Raw genomic sequence first — 7527 nt, 5'->3', positions numbered from 1 at the left:
AACACTATAATCGACACCTATGACTCAACTAACGATCAAAACCAACAAGAATCCCTGGCAACGGCGCCAATTTGATCCGCTGTCGCACACAGGTCAAAACGAGTAATTAAAAAACGATAGTTTAGCAGCAGCGACAACTCGAGTATCATATCGCAAGGATTCTTGTATTATTGTTAACCTAATGAAATTTATTTAAGGGGGGGTTATGTTTTAGTGGTCTATTTAGAAAACAAAGCAAAAAAAAGTGATTAAAATAAGTGATTATAAAATAAGTCAATCTACTGTTTTCGATTTCCGGCTAATCACTGGTTTTTACCTACCAATTCCCTAAGCGGCTTCGATCTCTATTCGATTCAAATTCGATTGACAAACGCAATAGATATATCACATACTTATATTCCTATATTCCGAATTAAGCAAACGGATAAATACAATCGTGAATTAAGCAAACACGATTTACAGTGCAATTTAACGACGAAGCGACGAAAACGACGATTAATAGTTAGGAATGCAATCATACGAATTTAATCAAAACCATTCCACAAAATACAGATTAAGCAAATGAAATTTCATAGAATAGAATTGAAAGAGAACGAAATTAAATGGATAGAATAAAAACCTCAAAGCCTTGGAAATTTGGTTACAGCAGATTGACTCTAGGAGATTAGTTCCTCTTCATGATCGCACAAAAGAAAAAAGTTATGGTGAATAATGTGTAACTGCTACAGTACCGTGGCTTCCCTTTTAAACAGAATAAGGGTTTCACTAATAATTCAAATTGGGTCGGAAAACCTAAATTCGGCCCAACAAATGGCCCAAAAGAAAATATTTCCTAAAGTACGAAACTTCAATGAATTATTTAAGATGTCTTCACTCCGAATCATATTTTGGCTTCAACATACAAGTTGTAGATCTTTCTCTTAGCTTTCCAACGCATGTCAGAACTTGCAAAACGGCATCTCGTAGCTCAAGTTATGATCCGAACAGTTGACAGGTATCAAATAACTGCTAAAACTGAAAATAGCAAATGAAAATACAATAAAGGAAAACATGAACTTAAACCTAAAAACATAATAAAATATTAAAATAAGAAAAATAAACTAGATAAATGCCCAAGTACAATTATAGAATAATGTGCATCAAAATGCACTGATCAATCTGCAGGATTTCATGCACAGACAATACAAGGCAAGCGCCCTTACCAATGGCGCATGCAAGATTCTTCTTCCATAATAAGCCAAGGCACGCGCCTGCATGATTCTCTACAAAGATTCTTCTTCCCTAACAAGACAAGGCATGCGCCCTTATCAATGGAGTGTGATCACATGCATAAAGCAACGCATACGCCTACTTCAATGGCGCATATTCACGTGCATGCATAAATACAAGGCATGTGCCCTTACCATTGGCACATCCTCACATGCATACAAAAATAAAAGGCACGCACCCTTACCAATGGCTCCTTCACATATACATCACATGTTGCAACTTACCAACCTATCTCATCTATAAATACTGCAACACTCAACATATCTCTACAATACTCAACATCTATACAACACTTAACCTCTCTGTCACACTCAACCTCTCTGCAACACTCAACCTATTTGTCACACTTAACATCTCTACAACACTCAACCTATCTGCAACATTCAACCTCTCTGAACACTCAACCTATCTTCAACAATATGTCTCTATTGACTATGGGTGATGAACATCGAGGAACAATCAATAATATTGTGACATTTGTATGTGATTACTTAATCTATATTGTTTATTACTTATTCTTATTCTTATTTTGTAACAAAATGTCTCTATTGTTTATTACTTCTTCTTACTTATTTCTTACTTATGTTTCATTAGGACCCAAAGAGATTTCGATGCAGTGTACATGAATATGTACCACACGATCCTTTGATAGAACCATATATTCGAGGATGCAGTCTTGGTAATCTACTCAACGTAGTCTCATACTCAGTTGACTACAAATTTATTCTTGCTTTATTAGAGAGATGGAGACCCGAGACCCACATATTTCACCTTTCTTTAGGTGAGTGTAGCGTCACACTAGAGGATGTCTATATGTTGTTAGGTCTACGTATCGATGGTAAGACCGTAAATGGTAGAGTTAACCAAGATAACTCTATATGCGATGAATTGTTGCGTGCCCCTTTCTATGAAGACACAATTACGGGAGAGACTTCTGGTCAACCTTGGGTTCAAGGTATTAATTTAAAATATCTTAAGTATAACATTAAACGAAGAATCTACTGAGTATGAAAAGATAATTAAAGTTTGGAGTTATATTCTGATTCTATTTTGTAAATTTTTATTTCCTGAAAGTATTGGTAATACGATAAATATTATGTATTTGTCGTTGTTACGAAACATAAATAAGGTAAGCACATATAGTTAGGGCTCATATGTTTTGTCCCATCTATATAGTTCGTTGTATAAAAATGCCAAAAAAAATACTTGTACGTTTTATTCTTGCGCCTATTTGCTACAAGCATGGGGTTGGTCAAGACTATCGTCACTCGCCCCGGTCAACGAGAAGCCATTCACATTCCCCTATGCAACAAAGTAAGTTTAAAATTTTACCTTATAATTTATTAGACTTTATACTACAACTAACTGTAACTAATATATTTTCAATCTTTTCGATCTAGGTGGTCAGTTAAAGGGATGAACTACAACAGGTGTCCCAAACACGCTGTAGTAGTCTATCACAATCTTTCAGACCTCATTGGACCAGACAATGTAATACTACTACACAACTCTACATTTGATTTTAAAAAAATTATCCAATTACATATCCTATAATCATGTCAATTCTTGTACAGTTTATCTACAGGTCGTATCTAGGTCTTGATCATCAGGTAAACCATGATGATGATGCAGTTTGGACAGCAAAAACACCAATTATCTGGTTCACTACTGTGGAGATGCACCAGAGTGACCATGTAAAACTGCAGTTTGGCATGCAACAACAAATTCCAGAACCTCCAACGTGTTTGGGAGATTGGCATCAACAATGAGTCGATGGTCAATGGGATTATTCCGATTTGAGAGACTTCGCAAAAGAAATGTGTCGTCATTGGAGGAATTAACGGTAACACATCTTAAACGAACCAGTCATACATGGTGTTAGACCAACTCAACATTATATGGTATGGTTTAGGTCAGTTACAACGCCATATTTTGTGTCTAAGCCAAGGTATTTGATTGATCCACGCCAACAATATTTTTCATCAAACGCCCAACAAAAAATCCCCGCCCAAGAACAATGACAACCCACCCAAACCCAACGACCAATCTCACACCATCACCCTACCATATACATCCAACCTCCAAACATCCAACCTCGCAACCAATTCATGTCACACACCCAAACTCAAAACCAGGAATCAAACTCTAACCACCAACAACCATACACAACCACCACAATAGTCTATAACCAAGACGATTTATACGATTCAGTGTCATGTCATCGTAGCCCCCCATCAATGAACACCCAAACAACTCATCGCCACAACACCCAACCATTGTTTGACTTTAGTACACCACATGAACAATTGCTTCGTTTCCAAAACAATTCAATGTCTCAATCCGGGAAACCATACCGTCCACAATCCACCTAACTACAATGATCCAAGTACGATAACATGGACACCGAACTCAATTACAGAAGCGCCGTTGGCGACAACCCCCAACTATTGGGGAGAAATGATGACAAATCTATCAAATATCACTGGACCTTCCATCAAATCTTCACACCAGCCACCATTGCATCATGTCAGCACTCGAAGACCCCAAACACCTCAGGAAAATCGTGGGAGAGCTCGAAGACAGGCTAACACACCTGGATGTGGAACAGTGGGGGGCATTTCAATCGGGAGGATCATTGATTTTATTGTCAATTTTATGTATTTTAAATTTATATTATAATTATTATTTTTCATTTAAGTATTTAATTTAATTAATTATAAATATAAAATATAAAATATAAAAAAAAAGACATGCATTGGCGCATACACTGATGAAGTGTATGCACGCGCCAATGCATGGGGCTTCAAGGCATGCATGCGTCCATCCATATGACGTCTATGCTTATTTGTATGCATGCATGCGCCAATGGCTAGGGCGCCTCCTTTGATTGGAAATTAGATGCGCCAGTTTAACTGGCGCATCAGTAATTAAAGGTGATTATTTTTGTAATAAATTTGAAAAATAGGTTATTTTAGAATTTAAATTGAAAAAGATGATTATTTTTAAATAAATCCTCAAAGAAAAAAGAATATGATAATTGTTTGTGATAAAAAACAAATCAAAATGAAGAATGAAACTTATAATTTTTTAGCAAAATGGTTGCCTTCCAAAGCGATCACCTACCCAGAAACAACCTCCACCTCCACTAATAGTTGATTTTGGATATTTTGGATTGTATGTGTTATTATATGGGTTGTTGACTATGTTGTTTCCCCATAGTTTACATATACAAGATAGACATAATACTCTTCAAATAAGTTAGCAGATCCACAATAAACACAAGCCACTTTAGAATCATCCATCACAACATTAACAAGTTCGACAACTGACGCGTCAAAAGGTGTTAGCATGGTTTTCATTATTTGGTGGATTTCATCCACCTAAGAAGCATGGGGTTTTGTCTCAATGATCTTATGGACACCAGCTGAATTCTTTTAAGAAATGTAAGTTGCAGTTCTTGTGATCAACCATTGGTAAGTGTTGGTAGTAATGCACTCAATCAAATCATAACCTTCGATGTATGGCTTAGACAATAATGCACCACTAGAGGATGCATCTTACTTATTTATTGATTGATATGGAACTAAGCCATTATAAAGTTTTCAAGTTGAATACATATTGGTATTCCATGGTATGGATATTGTCTCAATAAATCTTTGAATCACTCCTAAGCATAAGCTAAAGACTCATCCTCTCATTGTTTAAATGATGTGATTCATTTCTCATTTTTGGATTATTCATATGATGTACATACACGATCAAAATTAGTAGCAAGCGTTAAAAGTAAGAGTATCGATTCGACATAGATTTTATTAATTTAAATTGATTTTGATTGCAAAAAAATGCGAAAAGAATATGAATAAAGAACATAAATAAGTGATGGTTGTCACTTGGTTAGAAACAAGAAATTACAACTAGAAAGTAAATATTTTTAATAGAATAAAATAGCATGTTTGACAATAATCCATTTACCAATTTCATTTAATTGTTCGGGAAGATCTAAACGAGATATTATCATACATCGACCGTGTAAGGGTTTCTACAATTAAATCATAACACAACAATTTCAAACAAGGTTAAGTGTTTCTTGAGTACTCCGTTGAGATGAAAGCACCTTGGGATGCATTAATTGCACATAGACCAATTTCATCATGTACCATGTCCTTATCCATGTATATGTTAAGCAATTTTCTCAACAAGGAATTATATACTTGAGGATCAAGCCATACAATTTTTAACTAGTTTAAATAACCATTTTTATGGTAAAGAAACAATTGTTATTGATGGAGTCTTTGCGCTCAATCAAAAAAATTTATTCGTTAGTTTCTCAAGAATAAAGTAACATCATTTCTACATCTACAAATCCAACATTATTACAATTTTCTTATGATGAAAAAAGGGGTTATGGTTGTGGAAGGGATTCCAATCATGAAGGTAATGAAAAAAATAACTCATGATATTGCACACTATTGAGTTTTGTTCCCATAAACATAGTCTTCCACAAGTTAATAAGCCTACCGCGTCGGTTGATGCATCTAGAGGTATTCTACATGACTCCTAAAATTCAATTGCTATTCTTGAAACAAATACTTAACATACGGTCTTGTATACTTTCTCCAATAAGCAAATTTAATTCCCTAAAGTAATCATGAAATTATGAAACTGGTTCAAGTTCTAGCCAACATACCACTTCTACCTCTCCTCATTATGGTCTTTCACCAAATAATCATCACTAATATTCCATCTTGGATGCGAAGTGATATAAAATGTTTCCACTTTATCCCTTAATTTTTTTGAATTATCAAAGAAAAAAACGTTGAATTTGAAGTGAGTCCGATTCCCAACAACTGCATATTATTATTTTTAAAATGCATCACATTACCTCTCGATTATATCTATAATCGAGAGGATATTATATGTTTTATATTGTTGAAAAAACTAAAAGAAACGTATTGTTAGTATATATATATATATATATATATATATATATATATATATATATATATATATATATATATATATATATATATATATATATATATATATATATATATATATATATATATATATATATATATATATATATATATATATATATATATATATATATATATATATATATATATATATATATATATATATATATATATATATATATATATATATATATATATATATATATATATATATATATTATGTTTTATGTTTTATTAATATATATTTTATGTTATATTAATATACAAAGTTACTTATTTTATATTTTTTATCGTTTTAATTTACAAGTATAATCTTTATCGCTGTTGGAATCATTTTCATCACTATAAATTTTATGTGACAAATATTGATATCCCGCTCTATTTGAACCTCGTGGAAGAACAAATATTGGATATTGTATGCATTTGTTTCTGATATATAATTTCAAAAAAGGATTAGATGATCATGTTAGAAAACTAACCTTGAACCATATTTTTTTTTCTATACTTGCAATCCATAACATAAATCTTTGGCAAAGTAAATACACTCTCACCAACCACATATTAAATAAACCTATTTTTTTCTGCTCTTTCAATCTATCACACTAATACTTTTATTTTATAAGATCTCACGGCGCTCTGATTAAAACGTAGAGGGTTTGATAACAAAGTTTGTGTTTCTTGTGAATTGACTACTATCAAATTTTAATATTCAAAATATTTTTATAATGATGGTTTTAGGTTTCACGAGGATCACTAATAGGCAGTGCCTTGAGTGTTGATACTCATTAAATTGACGACAAAGATTTGTTTAAGGACGGTGAAGAAACACATTTAAATACCTAAATAAAATATGTTCCAATAAAATATTTTATCTCGGTTATTACTAAAAATCAAGATAAAATGTGTTTCTTTTTAGATAAAAAAATACAATAAAATATGTTTCATCCCAAGTTTCACATGCTTCTCGATTTCTACTGAAAATCGAGTGGGAAAACCTATTTTTTAAAATTAAATTGTTTAAACAAATCCGTATTTTGACATTGGATTCTTGGAGAAGTACAAATCTTTTCAAATTTCTATATGTTCCTACCAAGAGAATTTTTTTTCTGAACTTGCAATCTATTCCAGGAAGATTTCATTATCTTGAGCAAAACTTTTTATGAAAAATTCTTTCACATGAAAGAGAACAAGATAATTGTGTTTAAGAGTAAATTTCTCAATATTTTCTTTGATTGACAACTTATGAAAAATATTGAAGATTTTTTTTTGTCTTGCAATCCAT

General features: G+C 32.6%; 1 non-coding gene across 1 annotated transcript; it reads left to right on the top strand.

The window, feature by feature from the left end:
- The first annotated feature begins 4892 nt into the window (after positions 1–4892).
- On the top strand, positions 4893–4998 carry LOC127089696 (small nucleolar RNA R71). Its single transcript, XR_007791254.1, has one exon. It is a non-coding gene; the product is annotated as a small nucleolar RNA R71 (small nucleolar RNA).
- The last annotated feature ends 2529 nt before the right edge of the window (positions 4999–7527 follow it).

Source organism: Lathyrus oleraceus, chromosome 5, assembly GCF_024323335.1.
Source record: "Lathyrus oleraceus cultivar Zhongwan6 chromosome 5, CAAS_Psat_ZW6_1.0, whole genome shotgun sequence".
Taxonomy (NCBI): Eukaryota; Viridiplantae; Streptophyta; class Magnoliopsida; order Fabales; family Fabaceae; genus Lathyrus; species Lathyrus oleraceus.
This window is presented reverse-complemented; position numbering and strand designations above follow the sequence as displayed.